This window comes from Phyllobates terribilis, unplaced genomic scaffold, assembly GCF_046119375.1.
Source record: "Phyllobates terribilis strain yellow unplaced genomic scaffold, ASM4611937v1 Scaffold_11__3_contigs__length_659146591, whole genome shotgun sequence".
In the NCBI taxonomy this organism is placed as follows: domain Eukaryota; kingdom Metazoa; phylum Chordata; class Amphibia; order Anura; family Dendrobatidae; genus Phyllobates; species Phyllobates terribilis.
In genome coordinates, this window is record NW_027362771.1 from 505112184 (window position 1) to 505136739 (window position 24556).

Genomic DNA, 24556 nt, shown 5'->3' on the forward strand with positions numbered 1-24556 from the left:
CTGCATCTAGCTCTGAAAAAAAATTTAGGCTTCTAGTAGTGTGTGGGACTTGGTCTATTAGTCCATCTATACTAACCTCCACCAGGTTGCAAATTAAAAATAATTTTTATCCTCATCTAGCTCTGAAAAAATATTTAGGCCTCTAGCAGTGTGTGGGACATGGTCTATTAGTCCATCTATACTGACCTCCATCAGGTTGCAAATTCAATCTAATTTTTTTCTGCATCTAGCTCTGATAAAATATTTAGGCTTCTAGCAGTGTGTGGGACTTGGTCTATTAGTCCATCTATACTAACCTCCACCAGGTTGCAAATTAAAAATAATTTATATCCTCATCTAGCTCTGAAAAAATATTTAGGCTTCTAGCAGTGTGTGGGACTTGGTCTATTAGTCCATCTATACTGACCTCCATTAGGTTGGAAATTCAATCTAATTTTTTTCTGCATCTAGCTCTGAAAAAATATTTAGGTTTCTAGCAGTGTGTGGGACTTGGTCTATTAGTCCATCTATACTAACCTCTACCAGGTTGCAAATTAAAAATAATTTTTATCTGCATCTAGCTAGGAAAAAATATTTAGGCTTCTAGCAGTGTGTGGGACTTGGTCTATTAGTCCATCTATACTAACCTCCACCAGGTTGCAAATTAAAAATAATTTTTATCTGCATCTAGCTCTGAAAAATATTTAAGCTTCTAGCAGTGTGTGGGACTTGGTCTATTAGTCCATCTATACTGACCTCCATCAGGTTGCAAATTCAATCTAATTTTTTTCTGCATCTAGCTCTGAAAAAATATTTCAGCTTGTAGCAGTGTGTGGTACTTGTTCTATTAGTCCATCTATACTGACCTCCATCAGGTTGCAAATTCAATATAATTTTTTTCTGTATCTAGCTCTGAAAAAATATTTAGGCTTCAAGTAGTGTGTGGGACTTGGTCTATTAGTCTATCTATGCTAACCTCCACCAGGTTGCAAATTAAAAATAATTTTTATCTGCATCTAGCTCTGAAAAAATATTTAGGCTTCTAGTAGTGTGTGGGACTTGGTCAATTAGTCCATCTATACTAACTTCCACCAGGTTGCAAATTAAAAATAATTTTTATCTGCATCTAGCTCTGAAAAAATATTTAGGCTTCTAGCAGTGTGTGGGACTTGGTCTATTAGTCCATCTATACTGATCTCCATCAGGTTGCAAATTCAATCTAATTTTTTTCTGCATCTAGCTCTGAAAAAATATTTCAGCTTGTAGCAGTGTGTGGGACTTGTTCTATTAGTCCATCTATACTGACCTCCATCAGGTTGCAAATTCAATCTAATTTTTTTCTGTATCTAGCTCTGAAAAAATATTTAGGCTTCTAGCAGTGTGTGGGACTTGGTCTATTAGTCCACTATACTAACCTCCACCAGGTTGCAAATTAAAAATAATTTTTATCCTCATCTAGCTCTGAAAATATATTTAGGCCTCTAGCAGTGTGTGGGACTTGGTCTATTAGTCCATCTATACTGACCTCCATCAGGTTGCAAATTCAATCTAATTTTTTTCTGCATCTAGCTCTGATAAAATATTTAGGCTTCTAGCAGTGTGTGGGACTTGGTCTATTAGTCCATCTATAATAACCTCCACCAGGTTGCAAATTAAAAATAATTTTTATCTGCATCTAGCTCTGAAAAAATATTTAGGCTTCTAGCAGTGTGTGGGACTTGGTCTATAAGTCCATCTATACTGACCTCCATCAGGTTGCATATTCAATCTAATTTTTTTCTGCATCTAGCTCTGAAAAAATATTTAGGCTTCTAGCAGTGCGTGGGACTTGGTCTATTAGTCCATATATACTAACCTCCACCAGGTTGCAAATTAAAAATAATTTTTATCTGCATCTAGCTCTGAAAAAATATTTAGGCTTCTAGCAGTGTGTGGGACTTGGTCTATTATTCCATCTATACTGACCTCCATCAGGTTGCAAATTGAATCTAATTTTTTTCTGCATCTAGCTCTGAAAAAATATATCAGCTAGTAGCAGTGTGTGGGACTTGTTCTATTAGTCCATCTATACTGACCTCCATCAGGTTGCAAATTCAATCTAATTTTTTCTGCATCTAGCTCTGAAAAAATATTTCAGCTTGTAGCAGTGTGTAGGACTTGTTCTATTAGTCCATCTATACTGACCTTCATCAGGTTGCAAATTCAATCTAATTTTTTTCTGCATCTAGCTCTAAAAAATATTTAGGCTTCTAGTAGTGTGTTGGACTTGGTCTATTAGTCCATCTATACTAACCTCCACCAGGTTGCAAATTAAAAATAATTTTTATATGCATCGAGCTCTGAAAAAATATTTAGGCTTCTAGCAGTGTGTGGGACTTGGTCTATTAGTCCATCTATACTGACCTCCATCAGGTTGCAAATTCAATCTTATTTTATTCTGCATCTAGCTCTGAAAAAATATTTCAGCTTGTAGCAGTGTGTGGGACTTGTTCTATTAGTCCATCTATACAGACCTCCATCAGGTTGCAAATTCAATCTAATGTTTTTCTGCATCTAGCTCTAAAAAATATTTAGGCTTCTAGTAGTGTGTGGGACTTGGTCTATTAGTCCATCTATACTAACCTCCACCAGGTTGCAAATTAAAAATAATTTTTATACTCATCTAGCTCTGAAAAAATATTTAGGCTTCTAGCAGTGTGTGGGACTTGGTCTATTAGTCCATCTATACTGACCTCCATTAAGTTGGAAATTCAATCTAATTTTTTTCTGCATCTAGCTCTGAAAAAATATTTAGGTTTCTAGCAGTGTGTGGGACTTGGTCTATTAGTCCATCTATACTAACCTCCACCAGGTTGCAAATCAAAAATAATTTTTATCTGCATCTAGCTAGGAAAAAATATTTAGGCTTCTAGCAGTGTGTGGGACTTGGTCTATTAGTCCATCTATACTAACCTCCACCAGGTTGCAAATTAAAAATAATTTTTATCTGCATCTAGCTCTGAAAAATATTTAGGCTTCTAGCAGTGTGTGGAACTTGGTCTATTAGTCCATCTATAGTGACCTCCATCAGGTTGCAAATTCAATCTAATTTTTTTCTGCATCTAGCGCTGAAAAAATATTTCAGCTTGTAGCAGTGTGTGGGACTTTTTCTATTAGTCCATCTATACTGACCTCCATCAGGTTGCAAATTCAATCTAATTTTTTTTTGCATCTAGCTCTGAAAAAATATTTCAGATTGTAGAATTGTGTGGGACTTGTTCTATTTGTCCATCTATACTGACCTCCATCAGGTTGCAAATTCAATATAATTTTTTTCTGCATCTAGCTCTGAAAAAATATTTAGGCTTCAAGTAGTGTGTGGGACTTGGTCTATTAGTCCATCTATACTAACCTCCACCAGGTTGCAAATTAAAAATAATTTTTATCTGCATCTAGCTCTGAAAAAATATTTAGGCTTCTAGCAGTGTGTGGGACTTGGTCTATTAGTCCATCTATACTGATCTCCATCAGGTTGCAAATTCAATCTAATTTTTTTCTGCATCTAGCTCTGAAAAAATATTTCAGCTTGTAGCAGTGTGTGGGACTTGTTCTATTAGTCCATCTATACTGACCTCCATCAGGTTGCAAATTCAATCTAATTTTTTTCTGTATCTAGCTCTGAAAAAATATTTAGGCTTCTAGCAGTGTGTGGGACTTGGTCTATTAGTCCTCTATACTAACCTCCACCAGGTTGCAAATTAAAAATAATTTTTATCCTCATCTAGCTCTGAAAAAATATTTAGGCCTCTAGCAGTGTGTGGGACTTGGTCTATTAGTCCATCTATACTGACCTCCATCAGGTTGCAAATTCAATCTAATTTTTTTCTGCATCTAGCTCTGATAAAATATTTAGGCTTCTAGCAGTGTGTGGGACTTGGTCTATTAGTCCATCTATAATAACCTCCACCAGGTTGCAAATTAAAAATAATTTTTATCTGCATCTAGCTCTGAAAAAATATTTAGGCTTCTAGCAGTGTGTGGGACTTGGTCTATAAGTCCATCTATACTGACCTCCATCAGGTTGCATATTCAATCTAATTTTTTTCTGCATCTAGCTCTGAAAAAATATTTAAGCTTCTAGCAGTGCGTGGGACTTGGTCTATTAGTCCATCTATACTAACCTCCACCAGGTTGCAAATTAAAAATAATTTTTATCTGCATCTAGCTCTGAAAAAATATTTAGGCTTCTAGCAGTGTGTGGGACTTGGTCTATTATTCCATCTATACTGACCTCCATCAGGTTGCAAATTCAATCTAATTTTTTTCTGCATCTAGCTCTGAAAAAATATATCAGCTAGTAGCAGTGTGTGGGACTTGTTCTATTAGTCCATCTATACTGACCTCCATCAGGTTGCAAATTCAATCTAATTTTTTCTGCATCTAGCTCTGAAAAAATATTTCAGCTTGTAGCAGTGTGTAGGACTTGTTCTATTAGTCCATCTATACTGACCTTCATCAGGTTGCAAATTCAATCTAATTTTTTTCTGCATCTAGCTCTAAAAAATATTTAGGCTTCTAGTAGTGTGTGGGAATTGGTCTATTAGTCCATCTATACTAACCTCCACCAGGTTGCAAATTAAAAATAATTTTTATCTGCATCTAGCTCTGAAAAAATATTTAGGCTTCTAGCAGTGCGTGGGACTTGGTCTATTAGTCCATCTATACTGATCTCCATCAGGTTGCAAATTCAATCTAATTTTTTTCTGCATCTAGCTCTGAAAAAATATTTCAGCTTGTAGCAGTGTGTGGGACTTGTTCTATTAGTCCATCTATACTGACCTCCATCAGGTTGCAAATTCAATCTAATTTTTTTCTGTATCTAGCTCTGAAAAAATATTTAGGCTTCTAGCAGTGTGTGGGACTTGGTCTATTAGTCCTCTATACTAACCTCCACCAGGTTGCAAATTAAAAATAATTTTTATCATCATCTAGCTCTGAAAAAATATTTAGGCCTCTAGCAGTGTGTGGGACTTGGTCTATTAGTCCATCTATACTGACCTCCATCAGGTTGCAAATTCAATCTAATTTTTTTCTGCATCTAGCTCTGATAAAATATTTAGGCTTCTAGCAGTGCGTGGGACTTGGTCTATTAGTCCATCTATACTAACCTCCACCAGGTTGCAAATTAAAAATAATTTTTATCTGCATCTAGCTCTGAAAAAATATTTAGGCTTCTAGCAGTGTGTGGGACTTGGTCTATTATTCCATCTATACTGACCTCCATCAGGTTGCAAATTCAATCTAATTTTTTTCTGCATCTAGCTCTGAAAAAATATATCAGCTAGTAGCAGTGTGTGGGACTTGTTCTATTAGTCCATCTATACTGACCTCCATCAGGTTGTAAATTCAATATAATTTTTTTCTGCATCTAGCTCTGAAAAATATTTAGGCTTCTAGCAGTGTGTGGGACTTGGTCTATTAGTCCATCTATAGTGACCTCCATCAGGTTGCAAATTCAATCTAATTTTTTTCTGCATCTAGCGCTGAAAAAATATTTCAGCTTGTAGCAGTGTGTGGGACTTTTTCTATTAGTCCATCTATACTGACCTCCATCAGGTTGCAAGTTCAATCTAATTTTTTTTTGCATCTAGCTCTGAAAAAATATTTCAGCTTGTAGAATTGTGTGGGACTTGTTCTATTTGTCCATCTATACTGACCTCCATCAGGTTGCAAATTCAATATAATTTTTTTCTGCATCTAGCTCTGAAAAAATATTTAGGCTTCAAGTAGTGTGTGGGACTTGGTCTATTAGTCCATCTATACTAACCTCCACCAGGTTGCAAATTAAAAATAATTTTTATCTGCATCGAGCTCTGAAAAAATATTTAGGCTTCTAGCAGTGTGTGGGACTTGGTCTATTAGTCCATCTATACTGACCTCCATCAGGTTGCAAATTCAATATAATTTTTTTCTGCATCTAGCTCTGAAAAAATATTTTAGCTTGTAGCAATGTGTGGGACTTGTTCTATTAGTCCATCTATACTGACCTCCATCAGGTTGCAAATTCAATCTAATTTTTTTCTGCATCTAGCTCTGAAAAAATATTTAGGCTTCTAGTAGTGTGTGGGACTTGGTCTATTAGTCCATCTATACTAACCTCCACCAGGTTGCAAATTAAAAATAATTTTTATCCTCATCTAGCTCTGAAAAAATATTTAGGCCTCTAGCAGTGTGTGGGACATGGTCTATTAGTCCATCTATACTGACCTCCATCAGGTTGCAAATTCAATCTAATTTTTTTCTGCATCTAGCTCTGATAAAATATTTAGGCTTCTAGCAGTGTGTGGGACTTGGTCTATTAGTCCATCAATACTAACCTTCACTAGGTTGCAAATTAAAAATAATTTTTATCCTCATCTAGCTCTGAAAAAATATTTAGGCTTCTAGTAGTGTGTGGGACTTGGTCTATTAGTCCATCTATACTGACCTCCATTAGGTTGGAAATTCAATCTAATTTTTTTCTGCATCTAGCTCTGAAAAAATATTTAGGTTTCTAGCAGTGTGTGGGACTTTGTCTATTAGTCCATCTATACTAACCTCCACCAGGTTGCAAATTAAAAATAATTTTTATCTGCATCTAGCTCTGAAAAAATATTTAGGCTTCTAGCAGTGTGTGGGACTTGGTCTATTAGTCCATCTATACTAACCTCCACCAGGTTGCAAATTAAAAATAATTTTTATCTGCATCTAGCTCTGAAAAAATATTTCAGCTTGTAGCAGTGTGTGGGGCTTGGTCTATTAGTCCATCTATACTGATCTCCATCAGGTTGCAAATTCAATCTAATTTTTTTCTGCATCTAGCTCTGAAAAAATATTTCAGCTTGTAGCAGTGTGTGGGACTTGTTCTATTAGTCCATCTATACTGACCTCCATCAGGTTGCAAATTCAATCTAATTTTTTTCTGTATCTAGCTCTGAAAAAGTATTTAGGCTTCTAGCAGTGTGTGGGACTTGGTCTATTAGTCCTCTATACTAACCTCCACCAGGTTGCAAATTAAAAATAATTTTTATCCTCATCTAGCTCTGAAAAAATATTTAGGCTTCTAGCAGTGTGTGGGACTTGGTCTATTAGTCTATCTATACTGACCTCCATTAAGTTGGAAATTCAATCTAATTTTTTTCTGCATCAAGCTCTGAAAAAATATTTAGGTTTCTAGCAGTGTGTGGGACTTGGTCTATTAGTCCATCTATACTAACCTCCACCAGGTTGCAAATTAAAAATAATTTTTATCTGCATCTAGCTCTGAAAAATATTTAGGCTTCTAGCAGTGTGTGGGACTTGGTCTATTAGTCCATCTATAGTGACCTCCATCAGGTTGCAAATTCAATCTAATTTTTTTCTGCATCTAGCGCTGAAAAAATATTTCAGCTTGTAGCAGTGTGTGGGACTTTTTCTATTAGTCCATCTATACTGACCTCCATCAGGTTGCAAGTTCAATCTAATTTTTTTTTGCATCTAGCTCTGAAAAAATATTTCAGCTTGTAGAATTGTGTGGGACTTGTTTTATTTGTCCATCTATACTGACCTCCATCAGGTTGCAAATTCAATATAATTTTTTTCTGCATCTAGCTCTGAAAAAATATTTAGGCTTCAAGTAGTGTGTGGGACTTGGTCTATTAGTCCATCTATACTAACCTCCACCAGGTTGCAAATTAAAAATAATTTTTATCTGCATCGAGCTCTGAAAAAATATTTAGGCTTCTAGCAGTGTGTGGGACTTGGTCTATTAGTCCATCTATACTGACCTCCATCAGGTTGCAAATTCAATATAATTTTTTTCTGCATCTAGCTCTGAAAAAATATTTCAGCTTGTAGCAATGTGTGGGACTTGTTCTATTAGTCCATCTATACTGACCTCCATCAGGTTGCAAATTCAATCTAATTTTTTTCTGCATCTAGCTCTGAAAAAATATTTAGGCTTCTAGTAGTGTGTGGGACTTGGTCTATTAGTCCATCTATACTAACCTCCACCAGGTTGCAAATTAAAAATAATTTTTATCCTCATCTAGCTCTGAAAAAATATTTAGGCTTCTAGCAGTGTGTGGGACTTGGTCTATTAGTCCATCTATACTGACCTCCATTAGGTTGGAAATTCAATCTAATTTTTTTCTGCATCTAGCTCTGAAAAAATATTTAGGTTTCTAGCAGTGTGTGGGACTTGGTCTATTAGTCCATCTATACTAACCTCCACCAGGTTGCAAATTAAAAATAATTTTTATCTGCATCTAGCTAGGAAAAAATATTTAGGCTTCTAGCAGTGTGTGGGACTTGGTCTATTAGTCCATCTATACTAACCTCCACCAGGTTGCAAATTAAAAATAATTTTTATCTGCATCTAGCTCTGAAAAAATATTTAGGCCTCTAGCAGTGTGTGGGACTTGGTCTATTAGTCCATCTATACTGACCTCCATTAGAATGGAAATTCAATCTAATTTTTTTCTGCATCTAGCTCTGAAAAAATATTTAGGTTTCTAGCAGTGTGTGGGACTTTGTCTATTAGTCCATCTATACTAACCTCCACCAGGTTGCAAATTAAAAATAATTTTTATCTGCATCTAGCTCTGAAAAAATATTTAGGCTTCTAGCAGTGTGTGGGACTTGGTCTATTAGTCCATCTATACTAACCTCCACCAGGTTGCAAATTAAAAATAATTTTTATCTGCATCTAGCTCTGAAAAAATATTTCAGCTTGTAGAAGTGTGTGGGGCTTGGTCTATTAGTCCATCTATACTGATCTCCATCAGGTTGCAAATTCAATCTAATTTTTTTCTGCATCTAGCTCTGAAAAAATATTTCAGCTTGTAGCAGTGTGTGACTTGTTCTATTAGTCCATCTATACTGACCTCCATCAGGTTGCAAATTCAATCTAATTTTTTTCTGTATCTAGCTCTGAAAAAGTATTTAGGCTTCTAGCAGTGTGTGGGACTTGGTCTATTAGTCCTCTATACTAACCTCCACCAGGTTGCAAATTAAAAATAATTTTTATCCTCATCTAGCTCTGAAAAAATATTTAGGCCTCTAGCAGTGTGTGGGACTTGGTCTATTAGTCCATCTATACTGACCTCCATCAGGTTGCAAATTCAATCTAATTTTTTTCTGCATCTAGCTCTGATAAAATATTTAGGCTTCTAGCAGTGTGTGGGACTTGGTCTATTAGTCCATCTATACTAACCTCCACCAGGTTGCAAATTAAAAATAATTTTTATCCTCATCTAGCTCTGAAAAAATATTTAGGCTTCTAGCAGTGTGTGGGACTTGGTCTATTAGTCCATCTATACTGACCTCCATTAAGTTGGAAATTCAATCTAATTTTTTTCTGCATCTAGCTCTGAAAAAATATTTAGGTTTCTAGCAGTGTGTGGGACTTGGTCTATTAGTCCATCTATACTAACCTCCACCAGGTTGCAAATTAAAAATAATTTTTATCTGCATCTAGCTCTGAAAAATATTTAGGCTTCTAGCAGTGTGTGGGACTTGGTCTATTAGTCCATCTATAGTGACCTCCATCAGGTTGCAAATTCAATCTAATTTTTTTCTGCATCTAGCGCTGAAAAAATATTTCAGCTTGTAGCAGTGTGTGGGACTTTTTCTATTAGTCCATCTATACTGACCTCCATCAGGTTGCAAATTCAATCTAATTTTTTTTTGCATCTAGCTCTGAAAAAATATTTCAGCTTGTAGAATTGTGTGGGACTTGTTTTATTTGTCCATCTATACTGACCTCCATCAGGTTGCAAATTCAATATAATTTTTTTCTGCATCTAGCTCTGAAAAAATATTTAGGCTTCAAGTAGTGTGTGGGACTTGGTCTATTAGTCCATCTATACTAACCTCCACCAGGTTGCAAATTAAAAATAATTTTTATCTGCATCGAGCTCTGAAAAAATATTTAGGCTTCTAGCAGTGTGTGGGACTTGGTCTATTAGTCCATCTATACTGACCTCCATCAGGTTGCAAATTCAATATAATTTTTTTCTGCATCTAGCTCTGAAAAAATATTTCAGCTTGTAGCAATGTGTGGGACTTGTTCTATTAGTCCATCTATACTGACCTCCATCAGGTTGCAAATTCAATCTAATTTTTTTCTGCATCTAGCTCTGAAAAAATATTTAGGCTTCTAGTAGTGTGTGGGACTTGGTCTATTAGTCCATCTATACTAACCTCCACCAGGTTGCAAATTAAAAATAATTTTTATCCTCATCTAGCTCTGAAAAAATATTTAGGCCTCTAGCAGTGTGTGGGACATGGTCTATTAGTCCATCTATACTGACCTTCATCAGGTTGCAAATTCAATCTAATTTTTTTCTGCATCTAGCTCTGATAAAATATTTAGGCTTCTAGCAGTGTGTGGGACTTGGTCTATTAGTCCATCAATACTAACCTCCACCAGGTTGCAAATTAAAAATAATTTTTATCCTCATCTAGCTCTGAAAAAATATTTAGGCTTCTAGCAGTGTGTGGGACTTGGTCTATTAGTCCATCTATACTGACCTCCATTAGGTTGGAAATTCAATCTAATTTTTTTCTGCATCTAGCTCTGAAAAAATATTTAGGTTTCTAGCAGTGTGTGGGACTTGGTCTATTAGTCCATCTATACTAACCTCCACCAGGTTGCAAATTAAAAATAATTTTTATCTGCATCTAGCTCTGAAAAAATATTTAGGCTTCTAGCAGTGTGTGGGACTTGGTCTATTTGTCCATCTATACTGACCTCCATCAGGTTGCAAATTCAATCTAATTTTTTTCTGCATCTAGCTCTGAAAAAATATTTCAGCTTGTAGCAGTGTGTGGGACTTGTTCTATTAGTCCATCTATACTGACCTCCATCAGGTTGCAAATTCAATATAATTTTTTTCTGTATCTAGCTCTGAAAAAATATTTAGGCTTCAAGTAGTGTGTGGGACTTGGTCTATTAGTCTATCTATGCTAACCTCCACCAGGTTGCAAATTAAAAATAATTTTTATCTGCATCTAGCTCTGAAAAAATATTTAGGCTTCTAGTAGTGTGTGGGACTTGGTCTATTAGTCCATCTATACTAACCTCCACCAGGTTGCAAATTAAAAATAATTTTTATCTGCATCTAGCTCTGAAAAAATATTTAGGCTTCTAGCAGTGTGTGGGACGTGGTCTATTAGTCCATCTATACTGATCTCCATCAGGTTGCAAATTCAATCTAATTTTTTTCTGCATCTAGCTCTGAAAAAATATTTCAGCTTGTAGCAGTGTGTGGGACTTGTTCTATAAGTCCATCTATACTGACCTCCATTAGGTTGCAAATTCAATCTAATTTTTTTCTGTATCTAGCTCTGAAAAAATATTTAGGCTTCTAGCAGTGTGTGGGACTTGGTCTATTAGTCCTCTATACTAACCTCCACCAGGTTGCAAATTAAAAATAATTTTTATCCTCATCTAGCTCTGAAAAAATATTTAGGCCTCTAGCAGTGTGTGGGACTTGGTCTATTAGTCCATCTATACTGACCTCCATCAGGTTGCAAATTCAATCTAATTTTTTTCTGCATCTAGCTCTGATAAAATATTTAGGCTTCTAGCAGTGTGTGGGGCTTGGTCTATTAGTCCATCTATACTAACCTCCACCAGGTTGCAAATTAAAAATAATTTTTATCTGCATCTAGCTCTGAAAAAATATTTAGGCTTCTAGCAGTGTGTGGGACTTGGTCTATAAGTCCATCTATACTGACCTCCATCAGGTTGCATATTCAATCTAATTTTTTTCTGCATCTAGCTCTGAAAAAATATTTAGGCTTCTAGCAGTGCGTGGGACTTGGTCTATTAGTCCATCTATACTAACCTCCACCAGGTTGCAAATTAAAAATAATTTTTATCTGCATCTAGCTCTGAAAAAATATTTAGGCTTCTAGCAGTGTGTGGGACTTGGTCTATTATTCCATCTATACTGACCTCCATCAGGTTGCAAATTCAATCTAATTTTTTTCTGCATCTAGCTCTGAAAAAATATATCAGCTAGTAGCAGTGTGTGGGACTTGCTCTATTAGTCCATCTATACTGACCTCCATCAGGTTGCAAATTCAATATAATTTTTTTCTGCATCTAGCTCTGAAAAAATATTTAGGCTTCTAGTAGTGTGTGGGACTTGGTCTATTAGTCCATCTATACTAACCTCCACCAGGTTGCAAATTAAAAATAATTTTTATATGCATCGAGCTCTGAAAAAATATTTAGGCTTCTAGCAGTGTGTGGGACTTAGTCTATTAGTCCATCTATACTGACCTCCATCAGGTTGCAAATTCAATCTAATTTTTTTCTGCATCTAGCTCTGAAAAAATATTTCAGCTTGTAGCAGTGTGTGGGACTTGTTCTATTAGTCCATCTATACTGACCTCCATCAGGTTGCAAATTCAATCTAATTTTTTTCTACATCTAGCTCTGAAAAAATATTTCAGCTTGTAGCAGTGTGTGGGACTTGCTCTATTAGTCCATCTATACTGACCTCCATCAGGTTGCAAATTCAATATCATTTTTTTCTGCATCTAGCTCTGAAAAAATATTTCAGCTTGTAGCAGTGTGTGGGACTTGGTCTATTAGTCCATCTATACTGACCTCCATCATGTTGCAAATTCAATATAATTTTTTTCTGCATCTAGCTCTGAAAAAATATTTAGGCTTCTAGCAGTGTGTGGGACTTGGTCTATTAGTCCATCTATACTGACCTCCATCAGGTTGCAAATTCAATATAATTTTTATCTGCATCTAACCCAGCCAATACTTTTGGCCTAATACCACAGTTTGGCCACTCAGCTCTGCTCGGTTCCTATCCATTGTTTTTTTGTGCAAACAACTCCAGAGTTTTGAATTAGTTAACCACCAAAATGAGTGGAAAAAGGCTTGCTGCTGGTAGAAAGGGGAATAGGCGTGTTGGGAAAGGGAAAAAAGGTTGTGTCCGTGGGGTAGGTGTTAAAGCATCAGTAACATCTGCAGAAGAAAGTCCATCTTCCTGCCAAACTAAAATGTCTACTTCTTTTAGCTGACAATGTGATAAGAACCCTTTCTTACGGCCACGCCAATCGCTACAAATTCCAGATGAGGCACAAAAACAGCAGGTGCTTCAACGGATATCAAGTGCTCCTTTAAGTGGGCTCTCCTCCACCTCAACTTCAACATCACAAATACTCCAGTCCTCAGAGGTGTCACCCCAATCGCACTTGCTTCCTCACAGCTCCCATGTCTCCAGCTGCCCGTCTGAGTATGGGGTAGAACAGATGGTTGAGTCTGCAGAGCTGTTTACTCATACCATAGCCTGGGAATCAGAGGTCGGCTCCAGAGCTTCTGGGAATCCAGACGAGGAAATGATCTGCACTGATGCCCAGAATCTTTATGAGTCGGATCCAGGACCAGACGCAGAAGGTTCTGACCATAATGTAGACCCTCGTTCCCAAACTGTAACTCCTGTTGGTGGAGACAATGAGGAAGAGGATGATGAGACTCAAATACCTGATTGGAGCGACAACTTTAGTTTTTTGGCAGGGCAGGAACAGGTTGGCTCTGAGGACGACTGGTGTGATAACACACAGGGTGATGAAGATGAGGTTGGAGATCCCACTTACTGTCAACCCACAGTCAGCCAAGAGGTGAGGTCAGCAGAGGAGGTGGAGGAGGGTGCTAGTGACGACGAGGTCAGGTTACGCCTTCCTGGACAGAGACGTAGTACTGGAAGCACGTCAACAACTGCATCCTCAAACACAACTCTGCCTCTGACCACAAGTCGTGGTGGCTCTTCAGGTCGCATGGGTGCTAAGCCTTGCATAGCCTGGGCATTTTTTCAGATCGATAAAGATGACCCAACTCGTGTTATCTGTAACATTTTTCAGCAAAAGTTAAGTAGAGGCTAAAAAATACATAGTTTGACTACTTCATGCATGAACCGGCACATGGACATGAAGCATAAGTTGCAGTGGGAAGCTCACTGTGCTACAATGCGGCCTAGCCGGCCGGGCCAACCACCGTCTGCCCCATCTTGTGCATCTGCGGCCTCTTCATCCTCTGTGACAGGGGAGACAGCAGTCACACCTGTTTTGGGATGCAGACCTGCCACCTCTTTACCCGCAACAGCCAGCGTGATTGGGAGGTCATCATTTTCTTTGTAGGTGGTAACACCAGCTGGTGTTGAGCGCTGTCCGACATCGATAGCACATCTTTGGATCAAGGCAACATAACATGTCCGCCTGCATCTTCCTCACAGATCGGCAGTTTGCCGGGGACACCCTTCTCAACCCCGTCTAAGCACAACAGCCAGCCCTGGGTCCCTCAGATGTGGACAAGTAAAAGACCATTTCCTCCTAGCCATGAAAAAGCTAAGAGGTTGAATTTCACCATCTGCAAGCTCTTGGCTACAGAAATGCTTCCTTTCTGCCTGGTGGACACAGAGGATTTTCGAGACCTTATGTCCGTCGCAGTGCCCCAGTACCAGATGCCCAGTTGGCACTACTTCTCAAAGAAAGGTGTGCCTGCGCTCCACCAGCATGTCGCACACATCACCGCTTCTTTGAGAAACTCTGTGTGTGACAGGGTGCATTTCACCACAGACACTTAGACGAGTAGGCATGGACAGGGGCATTACATGTCGCAGACTGTGCACTGGGTAACTATGGTGACAGCAGGACAAGGGGCTGCTGTCCAAGTCTTGCCGTCCTCATGAGTTGTGCGTCAGTCCTCTTTATCTCAAAGTTCCCTCACTGCTTCTGCCTCCTCAACCTCCTCTCGGTCCTCCACCTGCACCCAAAGCCTGTCTGGTCATGCCACAAACTTTCTAACTGGGCAGAAGGGATCCTGCACACCTCCTTACTATGCTGGCAGCAGGGCTCAACGTCATCAGATGGTTTTTACTTTGAAATGTCTGGGAAATGTGAGTCACACAGCTGAGGAGTTGTGGTCAGCTCTGGAGAACCAGTTTCATGAATGGTTGTCTCCACTGGACCTGAAACCAGGGAAGGCCGTGTGCGACAATGCTGCAAACCTCGGTGCGCCCCTTCACCGGGGCAATGTCACACACGTGCCTTGTATGGCTCACGTGTTGAACCTGGTTGTCCAGCAATTTTTAGCCCACTATCCCAGACTAGATGGCCTTCTGCTGAGGGCACGGTCGCTGTGTGCTCACTTCCGCCGTTCGCAGGAAGAAGTGGAGGACGAACTGATGGAAGACTCATCAGATGAGGGAGACCTTGATCACATTTCTGTTGTGCAAGGTTGGGGGGAGAGAACAGAGGAAGGAAGCATGATTGTTACCTCGCCACCAACACAACAGGGACTTGGTGCTCCTGGATGCGCAAGACACTTGAGTGCCTTCTTGCTGCACTACCTGCAACATGACCCTTGAATTGTGAGAATTAGAAATAATCCTGACTACTGGGTTGCCACACTGTTAGATCCCCGGTACAAAAGTAATTTGCAGAAATTATTCCTGCCATAGAAAGGGATGCACGCATGCAGGAGTATCAGCAGAGACTGTGGCAGAATCTTACATGTGCTTTTCCACAAAACACCAGTGGTGCACGTAGTGAATCTCACAGTTCCAACTTGCCAACCGTGGTCTGTATGGAGTTGTTCAATAAAGGGCCCAAAATTAAGATAACATAGACGGGAGAGGTCTCTATAAATACGAATTCCTAAGTATTTGATACCCTGTGAGGGCCAGGCAAAGGGAAAGTTGGACTGGATGGAATCCTGTATGGATTTGGGGTGGGAGACATCGAGGGCCTCAGACTTCGCTGCATTGATTTTAAAATTTGACCATGTAACAAAGTGATCTATTTCAGCCATAACAGCAGGTGCTCCATCACTAGGATGTATAAGAGAGGGGACAGAGGACATCCCTGCCTTGTCCCATTGGTGATTATGAAAGATGATGAAAATGTTCCATTTATCTTCAGCCTAGATGACGTATTGCGATACAGGGCCATGATTTTGCCTATAAAAGGGTCCCCTAGACCCCTACCCCAAGCTTTTTAAGAGAATAATATATGGCGTGCCAGGAGACTCTATGGAATGCTTTCTCAGCATCCAACGAGAGTATCTAATTACAAATTTTTAACTGCATCTAGCCCAGTTAATACTTTGTGCCTAGTAGCAGTGTCTGCTAGTCAGCGGATTATCCCAGCTGTTAAGCAACCTACACCACCTGTAGTTTGGACACTTAATTTTTTCAAAGGAAATGGTTCGGGCCCCCGGGACACTTAGTGAAGAGCATCGGGGAGGCACCTCAAGGCACAGGGGCTGGGACTGGCGGTAGGACGCCTTGCGGTGGACCGCCAAGCTCGATCCTTATAAAAGCTTTTTAACTGCAGCAGCTTTAGTGGACGCTACTGGAGCTTGAATTACCGTGGCTGCTGGCATGAGACTTGCCCTCCAATAGATCCTTGTAAAAGGATTTAAAGTGTACTCATTCAAATTAGAGAGACAATTTAAATGAAAAAGATTAGACCTGCCTCCACCGCAGGGGGGCTCGTTCGACCCACCAGCGGACAGGCACCAGTATTGGGAGAGGGGGGCTGGCCGTCAGGGTCCACCGCAGCTCTGGCACAAACCCGGCGACACGGAGGTCGCATGGGCAAGAACGGACTGGCCGTGTCGGCTTCGCACTTTTTTGGTTTTAGAAGGGCATGACATGCCTATATCTGTGTCTCCCCCTCCTTTTACTCCTCCACCTCTTTTCTTTTCGCATGACTATATGTACTTGTCACTTTTCCATGTGTTAGTTGTGTCTTCTGAGCAGTTTGTCAGCTTTTGGACACCTTTGAAGGTGTTTTCTATGTGTTTCTATGTGTTTTTGTTTGCCTGCCATTGGTTTTAACGGTGTTCGAAGGTGTTCAACGAACAGTTCGACGAACAGTTCGGCGAACATACGGGTGTTCGACGAACCGAACCGAACTCGAACACTACGGGGGTGGCTCAACACTACTCAACACTATTGGTAAGTAAGGCTGTTCTTGTTTTTTTGTGATGTTTTTGAATTAATGTATTTTCTAGTTTTCAGAATCAATAGTCTAGATTTATCTACATCACAGTAAAATATCTTCATAAATTCTGTATATATCATTTCTTAAGTAGCTGTCTGATTTTGCCATATACACAATCCATTGATTTAATCTGATTTACGTTTAGTTCATGGCACTTAGGCATTCTTATCCTTATTTGATTACAGATATATAAATGTATACTCAGAGTATATAGAGTCCAATATGGAGACCACCAATATTATCTACTTATAATTTCTAATTACATTACAATCATAGTTAAGTAAGATGCTAGAAAAAGCAGCAAAATATAATACATACTGTTATGTCAGCTACTGCTTCCTGGACCTTGGCCAAATAAAAGGACTTTTTCACGGGGATGAGATTCAAATTTTAACAACAGGTTCTCCGGTTGTGTTTGGAAACCTTGCCCATTTTAAAACCACGCCCATTTGGATGTCACACCCATTTTGTTAGTTACACCCACTTTCACGCACACTTTCCTCAACCACAAAATACAAATAACAGTAACTAAAAGTAAAGGCTTTTACCCCTTCTCACCCAACCTGTACCTTTACTGGTCTCATTGCCTCCTGTCAAATACACGTTCCAGTCACTGTCAGCCACTTCTCAGTATGACGTACAGAATTAAACTTAGTACTAAAGGATCCCTTCTCAAATTGGAAAGGATGAGCACCTGTCCATCTGTCACCTCAACTGTCTGCTGCACCTAATCTCTGGCTTCAGCAGTCACAGGCCAAATATGCATAAGTAACCATGCTGGTAAGCTACAGATCTCACATAACATAACAATGTTACGTTATTACCACATACACAGCACTCAGAGTGGAGCCTCTTAGGCGGTAAGTATACATTTTTTAATAGACACATTGGGAACATTGAAAGGGGTTATCCAATAGTGGACAGCCCTTTTAATTTACATGTGTGGCGCCCCTGCAGGTTCAATCCCCACAGAGGTACTGCATCTCACCCAGAGGTGTGGTTTCTCACGCTCAGGTAAGGAAGGAGTGCTGCCCGGGACCCTAACACCTGCATCCAACACTACATTACTCCAGACCAGCAGGAGCTGCAAGATGTGTCGCTTCCCTGCTGAGCCCTGTCCCTGGCTGGAGTGGGGGGAACCAAAGTGAGGGGGAACCATGAAATGGGTGTGGGTGGAGGAAGAAGGTCAGGGGAGCACTTGTTAGGGATAGTATATAGAGAGAAGCCATCTAGGGAGAGTGGGGAGTCTGAAAGGAGAAGTAGAGGGAGCAGGAGCTCTGTAGGAGCTCTGCTCAGGAGGATGGCCTAGTTAGAGAGGCCCAGGACTGAAGAGAGAGAAAGAGGAGCAGGAGAAAGACTCCAGGAATGTGGAATTGATCCCAGAGGTACGAGCAGTGCTGGAGGCCACCCGAACGCACAAATCTGCCAGGCGGTGGAGGGATCGAGCCGCAGAGGGGACCAGCTCCGAATCAGTGAGAATTACAAAGTTCAACTGGAAACCGGAGGCTTCTCTACTTTCAGGGTGCAGTTGCCACATCCGCACTCAAGTCACCAAAAAGGTAACCACATAGGATCCAGGGAACTCCAGGTTGCCCAGAAAGATCCCAGGATACCGGCTTGGAACATTGTTTGGCGAGGCGCAGGGCAAGAAGGGTGAGGGCTAGTGCAGGAAGACGGCTGAGAAGGGTATATAGAACGGGGTCCTGTCAGGCACTCTTTAAACACCTGGGAGTTTGCTGAACCCCTGCCTGGTGAACGCAGCGCGACGTGGGAGGTTGTAATCCGGAAATTGCAACCTGAGGAACTTAACAACTGTGAGTAAACTCTGAAGACTGCACCCCACTGTCTCTGTGAAATTATTGCTGCGCCATCACCCCCTGCACTACACTGCACCACGAGTGCTATTTCCATAACAGCAACATCTACACTGCCCTGGAGCTAAGCTCTACCTGTGGAGAGCTAAACCAACTCTGCTGCATTTATTCCAGCTCCAGAGGACATGCTCCGCAGCGGCGGCTCCACATAGCCGCATACCACAGGTGGCGTCACGAACTGTATATAAAAACTATAAATTCCCTGTAAACAGCCCCCTTTTGATTGACCGCGCTGAGTCACGGACCGGGTCACCTCCACTGTGACATCTCTCCTAGCAACGACCAGCCCGGCACCGAGTACCCCACGGCCCAGGGGGTGCGTTATCTTTGGCGTCGCGAACAATATATGAACCCTACCCGTTATCACCGGTATTGTGCACCTAGAGACTGTGTTCAATACTAAATGTGGCACCCACCCCAGAAGAACGGGCGCCATTATGGGTGAGGCAAAAGACAACAAGAAACCATCTCCTATCGTGGGCCGGGTTCCAGAATGGTGCCAAAAGCAGGGCCCGCCCTGAGCATCAGTGACCATGTATATAGATGTGTGCATCAAGCTGGGGGAGCCGCCCCAAGGTGTGTCCAACAGCAAGCTGCCATGGAACCGGGCGGAGTCTCCAGCAGTCTAGACAGACCGCACGCGGCAGGCAACATGGAGGAAAGTCCAGAGCAAGCTCCTGTCCATGGCCTGCTGAGACTAGAAATGCCTCTCACCCTGGAGGAGGCAATGGAAAAGTTATCCCTGGGAGTTACCGAATTCCTCCATGCCGAGATCCAGGAGCTAGGCCGGAGGATGGAGAGGGCCCAGCAGGATGCCATCGCCGGCTGGAAGGAGGAGCTGCTGGGGAAGATCGTGATCCGGCAGCAGCCAGCGCTGTGTTCCACCAGCATCGCCCCAGACCTGCAGGAGACTGAACAGAGCCAGGAGGCAGAGGACGGCACAGGCGCGGCCACGGGAGCAGGTAAGAGGAGACTCCCTGTCAAGGGCGCTGAGATTGCTGACCTGCTCCTGGGCCCCCTGGCGGAACCTCTCATCCCAGGCGCCTGCTCCGCTGACCTGCTCCTAGGCCCCCTGGCAGAACCTCCGATCCCGGGCGCCTGCTACGCCGACCTGCTTCTAAGCCCCCTACCGGAGCCACCAGCCCCCGCACCCGAGTGGGTGTACCGAAGCCCCGTTTACGACTGGTCCGCTAAATTCGAGGACCAGCAGAGACTCCCTCTGACACCCGCACCTGCACCCCCGGTTACCTGCCAAGAAGGAGAGGAGTTTCAGTGGGACAACCGAGAGGGGGTCCTCATGGGGTTCCTATGGGAGACCCAGAGCCAGGCCCTCAGGAGCGAGGAGTACTGCAGACGGGAGCTCCTGCAGCTGGAAAAGGAGCATCACGACCGGCAGGTGTGGTGGGAGCAGATAGAGGCCCGGAACATGGAGGCCAAAACCCGGGCCCGCAAGGCAAGATCTACCACACCCAGTCCCCGTCTGGAGGGGACAGTGGTGAAATTCGACCTGGACGCCAGGTGGGGTTTCGTCAGAGAGCCACAGACGGATCGGGAAATCTTTGTAAATCGGCGGGACATCGAGCCCCATCTCCAACAGGGGCATCCCGGCCGAGACCTCTACCCCGGTGACCGTGTCACGTTTACCCGCCACAAGGGCGAGCGCGGGTGGTATGCCCTTCAGGTATACAGAGTGGTGAAGGAGAGGAACGCCATGTGATGCACCCCCTGGACTGTGGGGTACCCGGTGCCGGGCCAGTAGATGCTGGGGGTTGTAGTCACTGTGGCGGTGACCCGTTCCGTGACCCAGGGCGGTCAATCCAAGGGGTAATTTGTATATATGGGTTTTCTAGTGTCCGACTACGCCACCTGTGGAGTGCGGCTAATGGAGGCCGCGGCTGTGGAACAGTCCTCTGAAGCTGGTGGTGTTTGCAGCAAGGGTAGTATAACTCCCCACAGGAAGAGTTAGCTTCAGGGCAGTGTGTATGGATGATGGTGGTTATTGTGCAGGAAGTCAATAATAAACACGGAGTCAGTGTGATGCAGTCCAAGGTCTTTAGTGATGACATTTTAGACAAGCCTGGACTGGAGTACTGGCTAGTGATAAGGGTCCGGTCTGCCTGGAAGCAAGCATAGAGTCCTCCTTGCCAGGTGGAGTTGTAGGCCTGCCATTCTTACTATACTCTTTGGCTTCCCTCTTCAATGTCCTAAACTCAACTCCTTTGCACTGAACTAAACTAACCCCGCCTCCAGATCCAGTTGCCAAGGGGAGGGTCCTCCCCTTGCTGGTCTAGAGCCAGGAAGTGTTGCATGTATTGTGTACCTGGCTAAAAGAACCACTGCTTGCTTCCAGGTATGGCATTACCTCTTTTGAGGGAGGCAATGCAACTGTGACAACCAGACCCTTGGGGTGCCACATTCCCCCCTAGTTAATTTCAGTACTCCGGGACTGAAAATATTTTTCAAAAGTAGCAATAGCATTAACAATAACAGGCACATTAGAATATTTACAAACATTACAGTCCTTGATAGGTTACAATATAATCTGCAACCAGGTGTCCATTCCACTGTGCAAGGTGTAATTTGAGGTACCCGTCCAAAACCCTCCACGGAGGCCCTGGGGTGGCTGCAGGGCATAGATGATCCAAGTGCTGGACCACGTCTTCGGCCACCTCCAACGAGTTTTTGTTCAGTGGTCTTTCAATAAGGGGCACTTTAACAAGTGCAACTATTTACAAGGGAAAGTTCTTTGGTTATTCACCGTCCATAACCTAAAAGTCTTTGTACCCTTTTCGGGTAACTGGCAATGTCTCTGGCATACCCTTACGGGTAACTATATACAGCATACATTTTATTTTAAACTTTACATTTTTAAATTCTCCAACGGGCAGGGGGCTGACCTCTTGTACTTCTGGTGGATCTACGGAGTCCACTATCTGTCACTGCTCTACCCTGGTCCCTTGTGTCTACCCCTGGTGTGGTGGCTCCAGAGTGAACTGCACTACAAGTAGTATGAGGTAGTACTGGTAGGTTGGGCAATTTCCTACGAACTCTTTGGCTCACCGTGGGTACAACAGGTTCACTATTAGCGGAGGGTTGATTCTCCTGGTCTGCTGTCGATGAAACTTCTGCCTCTGGGGCCAACTGTTCTTCCAACTCTTCTGGGACTTCTGCAGCTTCCTGAGGGGTTGGTTGGAGAAAGGTAAGGACTGGCACGACAATTGCATTGTTCACTTGTGTCCACGACCGGGGAAATGCTCCGAGTACTGTTTGGACCACTTCCTCCACTTCCTCTGCGGGCTGAAGGGTGTCTTGATCCTCCTCAGTGTGCTTCAACTGTTCAGGACATTTCTTCAAGTGATCCCTTGAGACTGTCACTGAATTTTCTCCTCCATCTTTGCTGATGAGGCACACTTTGGTGTTATCATGACTCGAGGGTAGGATGGTGTACGGCTCTACCTCCCACTGGTCATCCAATTTGTGGAGTCACCTCTTTCTCTTAAGAACCTGTTGTTGACAATGGAATAGCAGGTGCGTGTTGATTGCAAGTCTTCTCTTGTCTTTGTCTCGCTTGGGACAGACTTCTTTCAACACTCTCTTGCACTTTGCGGTATTGTTGTTGCCGCTCAGTGTCCCAATCTGCATCTGGTGAGGCCGTCTCTGGTGTTAGGACTCCCATGTCCAGGTCGATGGGCAGCTTACCAGGTCTTGCTCTCATCAGGTAAGCAGGTGTGCAGTTGGTAGAGTTTACTGGGATATGGTTATAGAGGTCCACCAGATCCGGTAGCTTTTTTGGCCACAGGCTGCGTTCCTCAAGGGGCAATGTCTTCAGCAGGTCTATCACCACCTGGTTCATCTTCTCACACAACCCGTTGGTCTGAGGGTGATACGGCATTGTCCTGATTTTCTTGCAGCCGTACAGATTGCAGAATTCCTGGAACACCTCCGCTTTGAAGGCTGGACCTTGGTCAGTAAGCACACGTTCTGGGTAACCGTGCAGGCGACAGAAGTGCTGTTGGAATGCTTTGGCTGCTGTCTGAGCCGTCTGGTCTTTTACTGGCACTACTACCAGGAACCGGGAGTAGTGGTCTACGATGGTGAGAGCGTAGACATAGCCTGACCTGCTTGGGGCTAGCTTCACGTCGTCCAAGGCTACCAGTTCAAGTGGCTGTTTGGTGATGATGGGCTGCAGAGGAGCCCTCTGGCTGTCACGGTCTTTTCGCCTCAGGTTGCATGGTCCGCATTCTCGACACCACCTCTCAATTTCTTTCCTCATGCCAGCCCAGTAGAACCATTCACGTAGCAGGACTTCCAACTTCTTCCAGCCAAAGTGTTCCGCTCCATCATGGTACGCTTCCAAGACCATTGACGCATCCCGCCTCGGGACTACCACCTGCCAGACCAATTCATGTGTCCGGGAGTTGATGGCTCTTCGACACAGCTTCCCTTCATAGATGAATAGCTTGCCCTTCTCCTTCCACAGCTGTTTGGTCTCCTCTGGAGCATCTGGATCAGGGTACGAGTCAGCTCGTGTCAGCAATTCCTTGACTAGGCGGACAGCCGGGTCACTATCTTGTGTCTCTGCCCATCCATGGTGGGGCAATGGATTGAACGTGGCCTCTCTGTTGGCGTAGCACCTGTTCTTCACACAATGGGAGCACTGGGTTACTCCATGATGGTGGAAAGCTGGGATCTCTATCTCCTCCAGCTCTTCCGGGTCTTCTCCCCCATCTGGCAAGTTAGGTATCCTGAACAGCGCATCGGTGTTTGCATTCTTGCGCCCAGCCCGGTACTTGATGGTGAACTCATAATTAGACAGTCGGGCCATCCATCTTTGTTCCAGGGCACCAAGTTTCGCAGTGTCCAGGTGTGTCAGCGGGTTATTAACCGTGAAGACGATGAATTTGGAGGAGGCGAGATAATGCTTGAAGTGCTCTGTCACAGCCCAGACTAAAGCGAGGAGCTCCAACTTGAAGGAACTGTAATCTACAGTGTAACGGGTCTGGGAGGCGGAACCTCTGAGCTACTATACAAGGGGTCGGTCCTTGTAAGGGAGCGGGTGGCGACCAGGGTAGACGGGCAGGCAGTCACAGCAGGTGACTGGGACAGTCTCTGAATGAACGGACAGGAGGTCACGGCAAGTGACCGGGGCAGTCTCTGGATGAACGGGCAGGAGGTCACGGCAAGTGACCGGGGCAGTCTCTGGATGAACGGGCAGGAGGTCACGGCAAGTGACCGGGGCAGTCTCTGGATGAACGGGCAGGAGGTCACGGCAAGTGACCGGGGCAGTCTCTGGATGAACGGGCAGGAGGTCACGGCAAGTGACCAGGGCAGTCTCTGGGTAAAGGGTTGGTACGACCTGTGGCGGCTGATGGTAGACGTGAGCTCCCAGGTGAGCAGGCGAGAGTCTCTGGATAAACGGGTGGTCACAGCACGTGACGGCAGAGCCTCCAGGTAGGCTAGCAGACAGGCAGCAGATGAGCGCTCCCAGGTGAGCGGGCAGGAGTCACTGGACAGGCAGGTGGTCACAGCACGTGACGGCAGAGCCTCCAGGTAGGCTAGCAGACAGGCAGCAGATGAGCGCTCCCAGGTGAGCGGGCAGGAGTCACTGGACAGGCAGGTGGTCACAGCACGTGACGGCAGATCCTCCAGGTAGGCTAGCAGGCAGGTAGCAG